The sequence below is a fragment of the Schistocerca americana genome, chromosome 4 (assembly GCF_021461395.2).
Source record: "Schistocerca americana isolate TAMUIC-IGC-003095 chromosome 4, iqSchAmer2.1, whole genome shotgun sequence".
Taxonomy (NCBI): Eukaryota; Metazoa; Arthropoda; class Insecta; order Orthoptera; family Acrididae; genus Schistocerca; species Schistocerca americana.
In genome coordinates this window covers 276,287,682-276,305,547 of record NC_060122.1, presented here as the reverse complement: position 1 = coordinate 276,305,547, position 17,866 = coordinate 276,287,682, and the positions used below count along the sequence as shown (strand labels likewise).

The window sequence follows — 17,866 nt, the reverse complement described above, 5'->3', positions numbered from 1 at the left end:
GTATTTCTTACTGGTTAGAATGTCACAAGCTTACAACAAAATCTTACAAATCAATGAAATTTCGAAAAGAGTTATTACTTTATCTTATTTTATAATTTTTTTCATACAACATCAAATAATGGTGACAACACTCCAAAAGAACAACAATTTAACAAATTCAAGGTCGCCTATTTTAAATACAACTATGTTTAGCTTCTGACAAAATTATTACTTGGTGTGTTTTCAGTATGACAACAAATAATTTTAATTTCTTCAAACAATTAAAATATTATATGCAAGAAAGGCGTTTAGAATTGCGCATAAAACGTAGTTGGGCATCTAATGAGATAGTTCATAATATCTGAATATAAAGCGATGTCTCAAGTAAACAAACCAACTAATTATAATACATATACAAATGAAAGCATTAACAGTCACCTAAATCGTGTGTAGAACACAATGGCCAATGGGCAATCTATATAATTCCCCAACATAAACATATCACTTGTGATGCATCTCTTCAAAAAAAAAACAACGCCAGCACACGATACAATCAGTAAAGATTAACAAAACAGCTCCAAATTATCCAAAACAATTGTTGAATTAATACATCAAACGCATCAACATGGGTAACTTCAATAATACCATTAACAATTCCCCCATACGAGTTAAAAAAAGAGTTGCACTCCACTAAACAATTCAGTTATTAACGTTTACATACAAGTTATAATAGCAACGCAACCCTAAGACGCGTTGACGGCTATGCCTTGTTTGTTTACAGAATCGGACAGCAATGAAAATGCTATAAATTCGCATTCAGGGCACCATAACAAAGCAATGGAACATCATTTAGAATATTTCTATTTGATACTAACAATTTCTCTTTCGAATTACATAGAAAAACAAGTCATACGATCGCCTGTAATGCATAAAATCATACACAATCATAAGCCCTGTTAATTTTACAACAGCACGTAAATTAATTTCGTCACTAAATTCCACCATATTTTTATTTCACATACACAGATTTAGCACTTCCGCATCATTGCTTCCCACATGAAACACCACGAACATCAAACAAATCGGAAGAGTTGTGATTGCTGCTCGAGTGTTTACCATCAACATCCAAACTTCATTTACGCATAACATCACTTTACTGCAGCAATGATGGGTTACAATTACGTTCACCTCAAACAATACTAACTTCTGAAGCGGAGTACATGAAGGTTGCAGGAAATATACACGTTTTCCACCGTATTTTGCTGTAAATAAAAGCTAACCACAACCACAGGTGGTCTCCGCTTTATAGGGGAAGCTTGCATTATATAACAATTTTTACACCAGTACTTCACTCTGCTGCATTTTAAGCACCTTCGAAGATCGTATTACGGTGTAAATTATCGGCACTTCTGACCTACATTCTATATAAACACAGTAAAATTAAATACTAGTGTTTTAGGTTATAGTTACTTACAGTTATAATCCAGAGATTATAGTATTTTGTTATAGTCTCTTTGAAGTTGGTCCTTAGCATCGCGTATTGAAGCGCCTCCACAGCGACTATAAATTGGGAACTGTTTGGCGGCCATGTTAAGTGAAAACTACCGCGAAGATCAAAATATGATGTTTCAAGCCATGCGTTTGTTTGGTATATACCGTGAAATACGACGTATTGTAATTTATGAATAGCTAATGAGACAGGAAACCGAAATTACCCTCGGGCAAGGACCACCAACAGAATGAACCACCTCTTTTCCAATAAACTGTTTTCCCCTTCGTTTTCTACAAACAAGTACTGAAACAGAAATTGACTACTCAACTACTGTGACTTCATATGGCTAGAACGAGGGGAGATATCAGGCCAGCAACTTCATGCGTACATCTCCGAACTAGCTTGAGTCCATAAATTCGAAAGGTACCGTTTTTCCATTAACAACATTCGTTATACGTATGTAGTCGTCCTTGCTACGGGAAGTTGGACTGCATTTCTCGACAATAGAAAACATATATGAGTGTTTTGTTGTAGCGTGCAAAAAGTTTTCTTATATTTCGTAATTATTTGTAGTTAAAAGAAGTTAAAATTTTACGTTTCACATAATTTTTACATTGCACCCTCTAGTTGCAATTTCCTTTCACGAGAAGGTACTTGAGATTTTTAATATTAAACGGAAATTTCGTTGTCAGCCATGTCAAATATCTCGTGTCAATTTCTTAACGACTTATGAAAAAATTACAGGAAATTAGTAGCTGTATAGTTTTTCTCAGGGCACGTATTTGATGTTATAATTGTGAACAGACAAGTTTTGAATTATTTTAAACTCATTGTTGGAATCCTGGCGCAGTTTCATTCTCAGGTGCATATTAAAGCTATTAAAACAGTGTGCCAGGTTGTGGAACGACTGACAAAAATAACAGTAATTCTGCGCTTGCTTGTCTCTCCCGACTTATCTAGAGATCTATATCAGTGGTTGTGTGCGATTCTGTCGAAGATAATCACATTGCGGGTCGGATATTGTGTAGGTGTGGTGAATCAATAGTCACTAAGCTTTCAGTCCAGTAATAATAATAAAGCATTTTTTTTTTTCATTGTCGTGGATAAGAAATAATTGGTAGATTTATACCTATTTCCGTTTGGGATAGGAAAATAGTTTTAGTTTCATAATTTACAATATTACTATAGTTTATGAGAAATTGTAAATTCGATAAGTTCACTGAAATGAGATAAACATTGTTTATGCATCCAGTTTACCTACTGCACCCTCGTTTTACTAGTTTTGACAATCTGTTCGTTTAACAAATCATCTGTATGACACCAAGGAGGTTCAGCAGTTTCAGTTGGTCCTACTGCATTGGTTGACAAAATGGTGTACGAATTTTGAAGCACAAAATGTGCGGAGAAATGACATAGAAATGTGGCCCTTGACCACATTGGGCATGAAGTTTAATTTGTGCACTGACCTATCCAAAAGAAGGCAAACACTAGTTTAAAACTGCGTTCATAACCTACTTCTGATTTAAGATTTATCACTGTTGAAGGTAATCTCTAATTAAATATGTGCTATTGAATATATGCACGTAAAAACATTTTCATTTAGTTACGCGCATGACAGAATCTTAGTAATAGCCCAAGATTTCAATAACTGTCAACAAATTCCGTTTGTATCGAAGCGGTATGTAGTTTTGAGTTTTAACCCAGTTAAGTTAAATTCTGTTTTATATTTGTGCACTCTAAGTAGTATGTGTCTCCTCAACGTCAAAGCTTTTCCAATTTTGCCCAGCCTACTAGTTGGTTCGGAATAAATTCATAACACAGCTTGACTTGGTTCTGGCATTTTTTTATATTTAAAGAGTAAAAATTTGTCTGTCATAATGTTACAGAACACAGTACATTGTAGCCTAATGTGAAGTATCTGTAGTTGTTTTCAAACTTAGCTTTAGCCATCTGATTTTAAAAGTGCCAGTGTCAGGAGCGTCACATATTTAATTTCCAGTCTACACCACTATGATGAAATGATATTCAGGTCTAGTTACATACTTTTGAAGGTTTCTGTGTTATCTTTCAGCTTGTACACTAGAATTCAGAACTTTGAACACATTATAGCATTAACAGAAACATTTACCAAGTTGTGACATGGTCATGGATTAAAACAGTGGTCCAGGAAGTGTAGAATGAATTTGTTTTATTTCCGGCAATGATCCAAATCTTTTGGACCTTAGACTACCAGTTTTTATCAGCAGTGGCCATATTCAGATCTTTTTAATAACATGCACTAATATAATAAAGCCATAGTGGCATCGTTAAAAAATATACACAAAATCATCTTGTTATCATTGCACATATTTAAAATATGGTGTAAAGTAGGCCACAGCTTTGGCAGAGTCATACTGTTCCTGTTGGTACTGGTAGTGATAGAGACGGTACGACTCTGCCAGTTAGATAAGTTTTGTGATAATGACAGAAATAAAAGAAATTAATTGGCAGAAGTACTTGATTAGTGATATACTATGTAGAAATGGGGAATTTGTTGGATTAACTTACAGTGGAAGAGTGTAGTATACTGATGTTATATGTGATTAGCAGTAAACAAAGTGAAATGTCAACAATTCTTAGAAGGATAATGCCAGAGTTGATGAAATTGAACACATTTTAAAGCCATGAAATTTAGATATAGGTTTAATATAAGAAAGGAGTGCAAAAATGTATTAGTAAGAAAGTATAAGAATAATAATGTTTAAGCAACATATTTGCATTTAAATTAATATTAAAATCAAATGTGGAGACAATTACTAGAGGAAGGTCCCAAAAGAAAATTGATCATTTCATAATATTACAGTTTTAAACCATTTGAGATGTGAGACTCATCAGTCATTCTGAGGTTAGGTAAACTTCTGCAAATGAATAGAAGATGAGATGACTGAAACAAAAGGTTTCTCCTCTAGTTAAACTGTTGAAAACATCATTAATGAAAGTGTATTAACTTTTATGCTGTTTGTTGTATAAATTGGTTAATGAATTATTGTAGGAAATTTGCAAAATTCAGTAGTATATTTTGGTATGAGATAGTCAATTATTATGACATTTGCAGGGGGTTTGAGGTGTAATATGTGCAGAAATGTGGAAGAAAACACAAGGATACTGCCATGTGTGGCATGATCATGTGAGGGGCGACAAATCAGTCATATGCATTTGTAATTCCCCCCCCCCTCTCCCCCACTCAGTTGAGTAAGTGCCTTCACACATCCAGCAGAGCACTTAATTCTTCACATGTCGAATCACTGGAATAGTAAAAATCTTCACATAAATGTCAAGACCATTTCCAGCAGTATGCCAGATGTCATCCTTAGTCGCATAGTTGAGGTTACAGTCCAAATTATTTACTCTTGGACTTAACCCTTTCCCATTTCCCAAATGTGAGCTTGTGCTCTGTCTCTAATGAGTTTGCCGATTCTGCCATTCAGATCAAACCGCATTTGGGGTGATAACATGGAAACAAATCAAATTTGTGGTTTCTGGCATGGCCCGAGGAAGTGTTACTGGCCATCTGCTGTCGCTAATCTGCATAAACGATTTAGGAGACAATCTGAGCAGCTGTCTTAGATTGTGTGTTGATGATGCTGTCATTTACAGTCTAAGAGCAAAATGATAACACAGTAAATACCTGTGTGGTGTTAAAAGTGGCAGATACCCTAAACAATAAAAAGTGTTAGCTGCTAATGAATACTTAAAAAGAAATTGTGAAATTTCAATCACATGGTAAATGACACTAATTTAAAGCATGTTGATTCAACTTAATACATAGTGGGTGCAGTTACGAACAGTTTCAGTTTAAACCATCACATAAAACATGTTATGGAGAAGGCAAACAACAACACTACATTTTATTGCCAAAACACACACAAAAGCAAAAAATGTGCTAAACAGACTTACTACAGTAAGATTCTCTCCCGTATTCTGGAGAATTGGCGCATGACAAATTATCAGTGAACATCCAAAAAGTTCAAGGTAGGACAGCTCAATTTGTATTCTCGAAAACTGGGCATGTAGTGGATATAATATGTTAGATGAAATGGCAGTCATTAAAACAAAGGCATTTTTTTGTTGAGGCAAGATCTTTTCACAAAATGTCAATTACCAACTTTCTCCTCTGAATTCGAAGTTAATTTCCTGGCATCCCACTTACATAGAGGGAAATTAGCGTTGTAATAAAATAGAAGAAATCGAAGGTTGCATGCAAAGATTTAGGTGTCCATTTTTCCCACGCGCAGTCCGATAGTGGAATGTTAAAAACAGTCTGAAAGTGGTTCTATGGACCCTCTGCCCAGCACTTGGTGAATTGCACAGTAGTCATGTATATGTAGATGTCTTTTGTGGCAGTCATTGATCATGAACATAATGGTCTTAAATTATTTACTCATATCACTTTTAATCGTGGGTTGTGTCAAATAGCATTGTTCGGAAGACTTGAAACTCTCAAAGGAAACCATCAAAACATTCAAATACTACCTTTGTGTTAAACAATGGAAAGTCCAGGATGTAATAATAAGTCAGATACAGTGGTGATGTGTTTTTGAGTAGTGCTTACGTGAATCTGGCTCATCATCTCCTCTGTATGGTGAATATTACCTTTGTGTTAAGCTATGTGTAAGGAAAGCTTTCGACAGTGTTAGCTGAAATGCATTCTTTGAACATTTGAAGTTACCAGAGATAAAGTTAATCTACAGCTACTATGGAAAGCACACTGCAGTTAAGAGTTGAAATATGTTAAAGGGAGGCAGTAATTCAAAAAGGAGTGACAGGATCAGCCTATCCTTCATGTTACTCAATCTGCCCCTAGAGCGAGCAACAAAGGAAAACAAAGAGCCATTTTGGAAAGTTCAAGGAGGAGAATTCCAAACTTTATGGTTTGCCTTTGACTTATAATTGTTAGAAATGGCGAACGACTTCCAAAAGCTGTGGATACAATTGATAGTGTCTTGAAAAGAGGTTATAAGATGAAAGTCAATAAAAGGGGAAGTGGAGAGCATCCTAATTAAATCAAATGGTGCGAAGGGAATTTGATTAAGGAATTCGTTACTTAAAGCAGCTAAAGTGTTTTGGAATTTGGAGATGGTCATAGTAGAGATGGCATAAAATGCGGGAAGCCAATATGTAGAAAAGTATTTCTGAACAAGATACATTTGTTAAAAATTTAATATAAATATGAGAGTTAGGAAGTTTTTATAAAAGTATTTGTCTTGAGGTAGTGTTGTAGAGAAGTGAAACACAAATGATAAACAGTTCAGACAAGAAGAGAGTAGAGGCTCTTGAGTGAGAAAAAGGAAGATTTGATAACGCACATTTTGAGGCATAGAAATAATTAATTTGGCAATAGAGAGATGAGCAGAGGGTAAAAATTCCCAAGTGAGGCCAAGGCTTAACTACAGCATGCAAGTTCAAATGGATGTAGGTTGTGATAGTCATATAGACATGAGGAGATTTGTACAATAAAGGAAATCTGCATCAAACCAGTCATATTTCTGAATATCACAGTAATGATAATGATAATAATAATAATAATAATAATAATAATAATATGTATTTTATGTAATATCATTTTGTATGAAAATACTACAGCCAAATGCTGAATGGTGGGATCATAACTCATACCTTGATGTTGGCTAGCCGAGTTAGTATTCCATGTTGAATGATGTCGACAAGATCTTAAAATTAACTCTTTTTGCTTGGCTATACTGTCAGGCTATCACCATGTTACTGTCTACATCTGTAGTCTACAAACCAATGCGAAGTGCATGAAAGAGGATATGTCTCATTGTACCAGTTATTAGGGTTTTTTTCCTGTTCCAGTCATATACAGAGCACAAGAAGATAGTTGTTTGAATGCCTTTCTGCATGCTGTAATTATTCTAATCGTGTCGTCAAGATCCTTACAATACCTACCTAGGAGGTTGTACTATATTCCTAAAGTCCTCATTTAAAGTTGGTTCTTAAAACTTTGTTAGTAGACTTCTCTGTCTTGAAGAGTTAGCCAGTTCAGTTTCTTCAGCATACCTGTGACACTGTCCCACTTGTCAAAGAAACCTGTGACAGTTCATGCTGCCCTTCTTTGTATATGTTCAATATCCACCATTAGTCCTATTTGGTACGGGTCCCACACACTTGAGCAATATTATAGAGTGGGTTGCACAAGTTGTAGTTGTAAGAGTTTGCTGATTCCAGTTGTGATTTACATTTTTGAACATTTAAAGCAAGTTGCCAATCTCTGCACCACTATATCATCTTATCAAGATCTGGCTGAATATGTATGCAGCTTTTTTCAAATTGTACTTCATTTCAGATAGCTGCATCATCTGCAAAGAATCTGATCTTACTGTTAAAATTGTCTGCAAGGTCATTAATATACAACATGAACAGCAGTAGCCCTAACACATTTCCATGGGCCACACCCAAAGTTACTTCTACATCTGATGATGACTTCATCTAAGATAATATGCTGGAGTGGAGTGGCTGGCAGTCGGTGAAAATAAGCTGCGTCTGGTCAAGGCCACCACGCGGCCATGGCGTACGTCCTACCAGTCAGGCAGGAGGGATGAGGTTCTCCTCACTCGCCTCCGCATCGGGCACAGTCCCTTAACGCACGGTTTTTTACTCCGGCGGGAGGACCCCCCCAATCTGCAGTGCTTGTGGCGTCCAGATTACTGTCCGCCACATTTTACTTGACTGTCCTTTATTCTCTGACCAGAGGGCGGTGGTTTCCTTGCCACCGGATTTGCCCTCTATTTTGCAAGACGATGCAACGACTGTGGTTAAGGTCTTACGGTTTTGTGTCCTGTCCAATTTGTTGCCTCAGATTTTAGGGAGAGGATTTTAATGTGCTGCTGGGTTACTTGCTCACACAGGCTTTAGGTAAGAGGTCCGCCAGTCACGATTACCTACTTGTTTCACTTCGATTTCTGTTCTCTTTTCCTTGTGTTTCCTTTCCTTTTTTAGTGTGTTTCTTCTCCTCTTGTTTTGCCTCTGTATGTGAGGATTTGTAACAGCGTCAGGTCTGTGTCTTTTAGCCGTTCTCCTTGTTCGCTGTCCGTCTTCGTCCCTTCACTGCATGTGTTCCTGTTTCTATGCGTTTGGGCGCTGATGACCATGCTGTTTAGCGCCCGAAAACCTCAAACCACACACACACACAAGATAATATGCTGTGTCCTTTCTACCAAAAGTTCTTGATCCAGTCACAAATTTCACTTGATACACCATTTGATTGTAATTTTGACAAGCATAGGTATGGTACTGAGTCAAATGCTTTTCGGAAATCAAGAAGTGCTGCATCTACCTGACTGCCTTTGCTTTATTCCAGCTACTTGGCACGGTTTTTTTTCCGAGGGGTCTACAATACACTGTAGTTGGAAGTGAGCCCAAAGCAGCAGCAAATTCAGCGTAGACTCTGATAGGGATTGCTTCAGACCCTGGAATTTTGTTCAGTTTTAGTGATTTCTGCTGTTTCTTAACACCATTCACATCAATACTGATTTTATTCATCTTTTCAGTGGTACGAGGATTAAATTGGGGCAATTCTCTTGTTTTTTCTTTTGGAAAAACATATTAATTAATTAATTAAAAACAGAGTTAAGCATTTCAGCTTTTGCTTTGCTACCCTCAATTTTAGTTCTTGTCTCATTCCTTAAGGACTGGACACTAATTTTGGTGCTACTAATAGTCTTTACGTGCGTCCAGAATTTCTTTGGGCTAGTCATTGAAGGCTTCACACATTGCTCTCTGACAGCCAAACGTGTTTCGTTCAGCATCTGTTAATAGTCCTATGCTTTGTTTTACACCTCTAATGCAGTAGTCTCTGCTTCTTTAGAAGTTTCTTTACAGTGACTGTATACCATGGAGGATCCCGCCCATTATGAACTGTTCTACTGGGTACATATCTATCCAGTGTGTGGTAAACTATTCTTTTAAACTTGCCTCGTAGTTCCTCTACATGCTCCTTCCCTATGCTGAAAGTTTCAAGCTCCTCATTGAGATATGACACTACTGAGTTTTTATGTAGTTTGCCGTACATGTATATCTTTCTGCTTGTTTCAGTTGTCCTTTGTACTTTGGTAATCATTGTTGCCACAACCGCGTCATGGTCACTGATACCAGTTTCGTTGTGGACATCCTCAAAGATGTCAGGTCTGTTTGTTGCTATTGGAGCTAATATAATTCCATCAGAAGTGGAGTTCTGAACTATCTTTTGAGGTGGTGTTCAGAGTAGGCATTTGGTAATGTTTCACTGGATGTCTTGTCACGCCCGCCACTAAGAAAATTCTAATTTCTCCAATTGATTGTTGGATGATGGGTCTCCATCAATGACTTCAGTATGATTCAGGAACGTACATACAAGTGAGCTGTGGTTTTGTGCAAAGTTTTTGGTTACATCAGGAGGTGAGTGTGGTGGATGATAGAAGGATCCGGTTACCAGTTTATGCCCATCCCTGATACTGAGCCTTGCCCAAACAATGTCACATGCAGCTTGAATTTTCATCTCAATGGATTTGACCTTTTTGTCTACTGCGACAAATACACCCTCTTCATTCTGCATTAGCGTATCCTTTCAATATACACTTACATTTTCCCAAAAAATCTCATTGCTGTCAATTTTATGTTTCAACCAGCTTTCTATACCTAGTATTATGTGAGTGCCATTGCTTTTCAAGAGCACTTCAAACTCTGGCACTTCGTTACGAATGCTTTGGCAGTTAACTACTTAGAATTTTAATACATCATACATTGGAGGCATTTCTTTTGCTCTTACACTGATACTTCTGGGCTTCCTACAGCTATCATTATCTGTGTTGAATGGAGAGTCACCGAATCTAAAAAGAAAAAGAAAAAAAAACCACCTTGTGTGCACCCCACACAGGCAGCCACCTGGGTAGCAGCCTATGTTGTTTATTTCACAGTTGAATCATCATCAACCCTATGGCACAGGAAGTAGCAGCTTAGCTCATCACAGGACCTTCAAAGTCTGGTTCAGTCTTTCCATACAACTCAGAACCAAAGGACCATGATTAGTTCTGGGGACAATGCTGCAATTTATGAGCTTCGTTGAAACTCCTTGTGTAAGGGTGGTCTTCTCAGCCTTCAATGCCAGTCGCTGGAATGATCGAAGTATGACCTTTGAGCCTGGGTGATAGGCATCATTTGTCCCAATATGCGGCACAGTCTGCGGTTGGTTGCACCCTATTGCCTCAGTGACTGCTGGAATAGCCTCATCAACGTCTTGAATGAGGCCAGCAGGCATACACACTGAGTGCACCTGATGTCTTATCTTGTCCCTTGCTGCCATTTCCCTAAGGGATGCCATCATTCATTGTCCTTTAGAATTGACGACAATTAATAGACCCCTGCCCTTTTTTGTTTGTCTCCTCCAGACACCAGACAAAACAGGTGAAATGACCCCCACTGGCTTAGTTTTAGAATCAGTGAAAGACAGTGCCTCAGATTTGTTGGTTAGGGGATCGGTACAACACCCTGAATCCCCCTGGTCCCCTGCCGACTTGTACAGAACACCTAGATCTACCATTAAAACGCCACTCACAGTCAAGCGGATGAGTACTGACAGATCCTATTTTCTGCAGAGGAGACAGAATACACACAAGAGGGTAATACTTTAGGTACTGTTGGTTCCGGTACCACAGATGCAGGACTCTAGGGAGCTCAATACATACATTCTCAGCAGCTGCCAATCATTTGACAGTAGTCAGGAAGATTTCCAGCTGCTTACGAACATCAGCCAACTCGTCCCATGCGAGAGCAGCATTGACAGTGGGGCTGCATTTTGGCTGGTGCAAGGTATTGCAGAACAGTGAACAAATAACTTTAAACGAACCCTGCTGAATATCTTTTAATCTGTTGAGGAAAAATGGAGAGAGAGAGAGAGAGAGAGAGAGAGAGAAATTATTATTAATTCCCTATAAAAACTGAAGCAAATACACAAAATGAGATTTCTGTTAATCCCCTTTTGTGAGACAAATTGACTTGTATTCAAGAGAAATAAGGTTCAGTAATCTGACTCAGATTTTACCTAAACAGCCTTCTCTCTCTCTTGTACCTTTTCATGTTTTCTTCCATTATTGATAATCCGTTGAGTATGATTTAGTCTGAATGCTTGTACTAAAGATAATTACTCAGCACATAAACACTTTGCCACACTACAACAATATTAGTGGCTTGTTGGGCTCTTCCACAAAAGTAGGACATCATTGTTTGTAGATGTCAACCAAGTGCACCTACTATTGGTTTTCTGATAATGATGTAAATGTAGGTAGAAACTTTTTGTATTAATTTTATCTGCACAACTTGCAAAAAGTGTTATATTCACAAAAGTTGTTCAAAGTGGCATCACCTAAGTTCTGAAGTGGCGTGAGCTTGTTGCACAATACTTTTCACATGATCCAAGAAGAAAAGAATAGTCAAGTCAAATTAGGCAAACATGCTGGCCACATGACCACTTAAATGTTGATAGAGGTTGAAATATTGTGAACGAAGTACATAAAAAATCAGTTTATTACATCATTCAGATGATGATTCCTAGACTGTTGCTGTATGCTGGTGGTAGCATTATCTGACCATCTTTTATGCTTCATAACTATCATTTTCAGACAAGATTTCCTCTTAGATTAGTGCATTACTGAGCTTGCTAATCTCTCATAGATCGATCATCAGCATCAACCATCACTACCTTCGAGGTAATGCCAAGCATTAAGGTGCTTATAGTATTTTGTTCACAGCTTTAAGAGGCTGAACCAGGTATTTAGTGATGTTTTTCAAGTGCACTGTAACGACTCCTTTTCTTACTAGGCTAATTACTGTTTAGCTCTACAGGGCCATTATACTGAAATGTTTCCCCACACCACCTAGTATTGTCTTTCTATTTGTGTGAGTAACTGTATGTTCACTGTTGTGGGTAAATACATACAGCGTACACACGGCGGTGTGTGAAACTGATGGCGATTACACGCTTCCGCTGTTGTAGAAATCTGCTCCAGATGCTGCAGATACCGTGTTGAGCTGAAAGTGGTAACCAAAATACGGAGAAATATTCTTCGGGGGTCTGTTGCATAGCAATAAGATTGCTTTTAGTTCTGAGAAATGTCCAGTTACTATTGTGGATTTGAATGATCCATGAAGTGACTTCTTTTCCGAAGAAAACATCGAACTATTTCACTAGAACTGAACGCTCCCGTCGGAATTGTTCTCAACTAGTGTTTATTAGTATATCACAATAGCAGTACATCACTGGGTGTATAATAAGACGTACCTTCTTGAAATGAACAATATTTTATTGTTCTATTAACTGATTTCCTTCCATATGCACTTATATTTTACAATGTGAATCAAAAACTCGCAATGGCGTCGATTTTTTACATCACAAGAATGGCTCTCCTCTACTAAAATTACTCTTAACAAGAACAAACAAAAACTATATCCTAAGAATAATTATGTGAGCGCTGTCCGCCACAGAGTAATAAACAATATCTTTGTCTCTCTCTCGCACTGTCACAGCAAGTTACGCTGCATGATACATCATAGCACGTATGCAAGTAAGTGTACCAAGTTCAAGCTAGTAATATTGACTGTGATCTCACAAAGTTTCGTTGGCCCGTTGTAGAGAAATGGTGATAGAAGAGAGCTTGTGTAGAGAAATGGTGGTAGAAGAGAGCAGTTAAGTTTGAAATTGTGGAAAGAGTTTCGGCAACATGGCATTTGATGGAATCTGTTTACAATTACAGCTGCCGTACACACTTATAATGCATTGAACACACTGAATTAGAGATGATTCCTGATGACAGGAGCTATATTGTGGCATTTAGTCCAGGAGACACCAGAAGTATGGAGGACATACCTTGATTCAGGAGTGCTCTGTCACCATGCACAGTCTTTATTACTTGATCAAACCTGGTTGCAAGGTGTGTAAATCTCACAGGATTGTGTTCCAGATGTGGCTGTGGCTGTACAAGCATCTCCATGTCTGGATTTTTCCTCAAACCATTACACATAATTTGAGGACAGTGTTGTTGCTGAAGTTACAGGTCATCTGTGGATGTTGTAAGCCTGACTATTCCAGATTGGGTGCTCACCTGCAGGCAGTGGTGGGCAAACAGCTGATGCTTGGACAACCAGTCAGTCAGGCATGTGAGTGCTTGTACCAAATGGGACAGCGTTGCAAGAGCCTGACATATGCAAAAATTTGGAGCATACCATCTGATCAAAAGTATCTGGACATCTATTAGTGTACATTAATATGGGATGTGTCTGCCCTTCAATTTTATGAAGACTTGAACTTTATTGGGGACACTTTCAGTGAGGTCTCTGAATGTCTGTGGAGGAATGGCCGCCCACTCTTTCTCAAGAGTTGAAATCAGAGAAGGTAGGCATGTGGGACACTGGGGTCTGGAGTGAAATTGACGTTTTAACTCGTCACAGAGGTGTTACATCGGTTTCGGGTCAGGACTCTGATTAGGCCAGTCCATTTCAGGGATGGTGTTATCCTCAAACCACTGGCTCACTGCTGCTTTATGAAAGGGTGCATTTGTCATGCTGATACAGTCAGTCATTCTCTCTGAGCAGTTCCTCTACTCTATGCAGTACACAGTGCTGTAAAAGGTGTTCATATTTTTCCACCTAAGGGGACCACATCCTGACTATGAAAAACACCCCCATACCATAACACTACGTCCTCTGTACTTCACTTTTTGCACTACACATGATGACAGGTAACATCCTCCAGGCATTCACTGAACCCAAACCCGTCATTTTGATTTGCCACGGTATATAGTGTTGACTCCTCTCTCCAGATTATTCATTTCCAGTCATCCACTGTCCAGTGGCATTGCTCTGTATACCACCTCAAGTGTCACTCGGCATTGGCTACTGAATTGTGTGGGTTATGAGGAGCTGCACGACTATTGTACCCCATTCTTTTTAACTCATTACACACAGTCATTGTGCTAGCTGGACTGCTGGTAGCACTTTGGAAGTCACAGATGATTCCTTCTACTGATTTCATATGGATACCGTTTGTACAGAAAAAAAGAAATCACCATCACTGGACATTATCTGGGGGGTGTTTTTTTTGCATTTCCACTTCACAGTCAACCCTGATGAATTTGTCACTCAGATGACATCTGACGACTAGTCCATGTATGAAGCTACTGATCTCTTCTGGCCACCTATTCTGCTGTTACTAATTCTCTAGTGGCAACACAATACTTTCCACCTCATTTTATACTAGTAGGTCTGCCTCTCATAACTTTCACTTATGGTGTAAAATAGATCTGATGACTCCTTGACATCAAGTTTTTGTTATGGTACATTCGTAATACAGTAGCACCCAAAAAGCCCATTGCCAGCTTGACCTCAGAAGTGGAGTATCTCATGCATTGGGCAACCACGATTGAATGAACTAATGATGTCTTTCATGCATTTGACCATGAGGCAGTGCCTGGTCTGTAATATCTGCCACATGCTAAACTAATCCATTCGCCATAGACATTCCACCAACACATCAGTTAGCTCTCACTTTCCTTTTGAGATATTTTATAAGTTTTTTTTGTTGAAAATCTTATTTAGTGTACCAAAAGCTCTCAGGCTATTTTTATTCTTTTACTGTCCATATTGCTGTTGCAGTCATTTGCCCTATACACAAAAAAATCATCAACTGGTTCCAGGATATCATTGTTAATTTATACTCTCTTCTGTTTTATACACCACAAGAGAAAAAAAAAAAGGCACCACAAAAGAATTATCCACTTGGGATGGAAACTGGTAGATATGATGTACATGTACAGACAAACAAATGATTACAATTTCAGAAAAACTGGATGATTTATTTAAGAGAAAGAGCCTCACAGACTGAGCAAATCAATAACACATTGACCCACCTATGGCCCTTATGCAGGCAGTCATTCGGCTTGGCATTAATTGATAGATTGTTGGATGTCCTCCAGAGGGATATCATGCGAAATGCTGTCCAATCAGTGCGTTAGATTGTCAGAATCTCAAGCTGGTAGGAAGGCCCTGCCTGTAATGCTCCATATGTTCTCAGTTGAGAACAGGTCAGGCCAACATAGGATTCGGCAAGAATGAAGACATGCAATAGAAACTCTCGCTGTGTGGGGGTAAGCTTCACCTTGCTGAAATGCAAGCCCAGGATGACTTGCCATGAAGGGCAACAAAATGGAGTATAGAAAATCATCAACGTGCAGTTGTGCTGTCATGGTGCTATGGAAAACAATCAAAAGGATCCTGCTTTGAAAAGAAATGGCATCCAAGACCATCACTTCTGGCTATTGGTCATATGGCAGGTGACAATCAGACACATCTTCATTAATTGTGGAGGCTCATTTTGAAGTGGGATGCGTCTACACTGAAAGTTTGAGCACTATGCTTTATTTTCCACAAATAATTTTGCAATGTCTGCTGTATATACCCCACGCCATAGCAACTTTGTTGTGACAAATATAGTCCAATGCCTTTGGAAGGTCAAGGACCATATATCTAATTCTTCTTTGCTCACTTGCTGCTTTGCCTCTTTCAGAATATTTAAAATAGAATTTCCTAGTCTGTCTTATAACAATTTGCACTGTTTTATGTAAGACCGATCTGACGGTAACTGATCTATAATTTTCAGCATTTGATTGATCCCTGCCTCTATGAACAGACATGATTTTTAACACTACTTAAACCATAGTTAAACTTGTCAGTGATCTCATCCAGAAATCCGAACAGCAAGTAACATAGAATTTTCCTTTATTGTGAATTGTTGTACTAGTAAAAACTGTTGCTATAGTTTGAGACATTCTGTTTAGTAATTCAGTAGCTGTAAGCGATTGATTTCAGTTATAATTGTTCATTATTTACACCTAATGACAAATACTTCGTCTGAGGATAAAAGATGGAGATCTTCAGATTCTAACAATGTTAGAAAAGGGAACTAGGAGAAGACAGCAACTGTAAGTTAGTGTTTGAAGAAGTGCTGAACAAAGATCCAATATTATAAGAAAATTTAATTATTTGGAAGACTGGAATGAATGATAGTTGCATCTGACAGACCTCATTACAATACCTTCAGTTTGTAGAAGGCAATCAAGGCAGAATGATGATGCACAGCTTCGAGGGTGTAGTTTGAACTACAGAGTGAGAACAAAATGTGACGCCATTATGTATGAAGTTCCTATGGAGAAAAGCCTTCATGACAGTGTTTGGAATAGCAAGGTGATGATTAATGACAGTTAAAAGATTAATGAAGTTGTGTGTCTCTCCTCGTGATGGAAGGGGTAAGCATGGAAATAGGCCATAGAAAGTTAAGGAAGGAGGAGAAAAGGCAGTTGATAATCGTACTGATTCATTTTAGGGTAGATTAAGTCATTGCAGTAATGACAAAACCAGGATATTTTATCTCCCAAAGGAACTTTCAGTGAAAAAAAATACACAAAATGTTCCAGGAAAAATACCCAAATTGTGACATTTCATGTCAGATGTATAGAACAATAATCAGCATCCAATTCAATGTAGTGCACACACTCTGTGATAAGTGCTGAATGCAAGAGTATCTGAAAATTTAGGTAATGATATGAAGAAACAAGCCTGGAAAGAAATTAATATCACCACCATTGACCACAAGATTCACAAAGTCAAAGCTGAAACTTTTTATTCCAGAAAGAGAAATACGTGTTTAAGAAGGCAAAATTCTAATGAAACCGAAGCAAACTTTGTACTTACGAAGTACCACCATAATTATCTCTATTGCAAAAGGCAGTTGTTTACTCCATAAAAATTCATCAGCTGTCAAATGGAATTCTGTTGTTCTACACCTTTGTTGTTGTTTTTCTTAATCTCTGTGCGACAGAATTGTTGGACAAGAAAGTCAAACATATTTAATTTTTTATGATTCACGTTCAGGCCAGAATAAGAATTACACTGTTCCAAGTTATCTTAATTATCCTGTGAGTGAACTAAAACTTCTGAAGACAGTGAAAGTAACTTTTCCTATTGGAGGACACTTTCGTGGAGTGTGGTAAGAATATAATTTATAATATAAAAGCAGCTGTAGAAGTACCGATGGGTTAGGTGCGAATAGTGGTTAAAGCTCAATGGAGACCTAAACCTTTTGATGTTGTGATAGCCAATCAAGATTTTATAAAAAATTGTTAATCATTTCTGCAAAAGAAAAATTTGAGAAAGTGCTAAAAAGACCCTTTGGTGGGGTAGTAAACAAAAAAAACTGCTCCGCCTCATTCAACATCGAGAAACTTATAATGTAGCTATCATTTCATTGGTGGTGAGAGCTTCACAGCAACTTCAAGATCAGCAGCCTGGAGAGTACATCTCCTGCTTACTAAG

General features: G+C 38.0%; 2 protein-coding genes across 7 annotated transcripts in view; one reads left to right on the top strand and one right to left on the bottom strand.

The window, feature by feature from the left end:
• LOC124614037 (bromodomain-containing protein 3-like) overlaps positions 1–1,558 on the bottom strand; it is a 103,163-nt gene extending 101,605 nt beyond the window's left edge. For 2 of the 4 annotated variants that reach the window (XM_047142866.1, XM_047142863.1), the window contains exon 1: positions 1,454–1,558. The gene's annotated coding sequence lies outside the window, so the exon portion shown is untranslated. Of the gene's footprint in view, positions 1–1,183; positions 1,415–1,453 lie in introns of those variants that run through there. The other 2 variants (XM_047142867.1, XM_047142864.1) reach the window with 2 other exon arrangements.
• Positions 1,559–2,813: 1,255 nt separating this feature from the next.
• LOC124612241 (guanine nucleotide-binding protein subunit beta-5) overlaps positions 2,814–17,866 on the top strand; it is a 156,177-nt gene continuing 141,124 nt past the window's right edge. For 2 of the 3 annotated variants that reach the window (XM_047140315.1, XM_047140316.1), the window contains exon 1: positions 2,814–3,015. The gene's annotated coding sequence lies outside the window, so the exon portion shown is untranslated. Of the gene's footprint in view, positions 3,016–15,196 lie in introns of those variants that run through there. The other variant, XM_047140317.1, reaches the window with a different exon arrangement.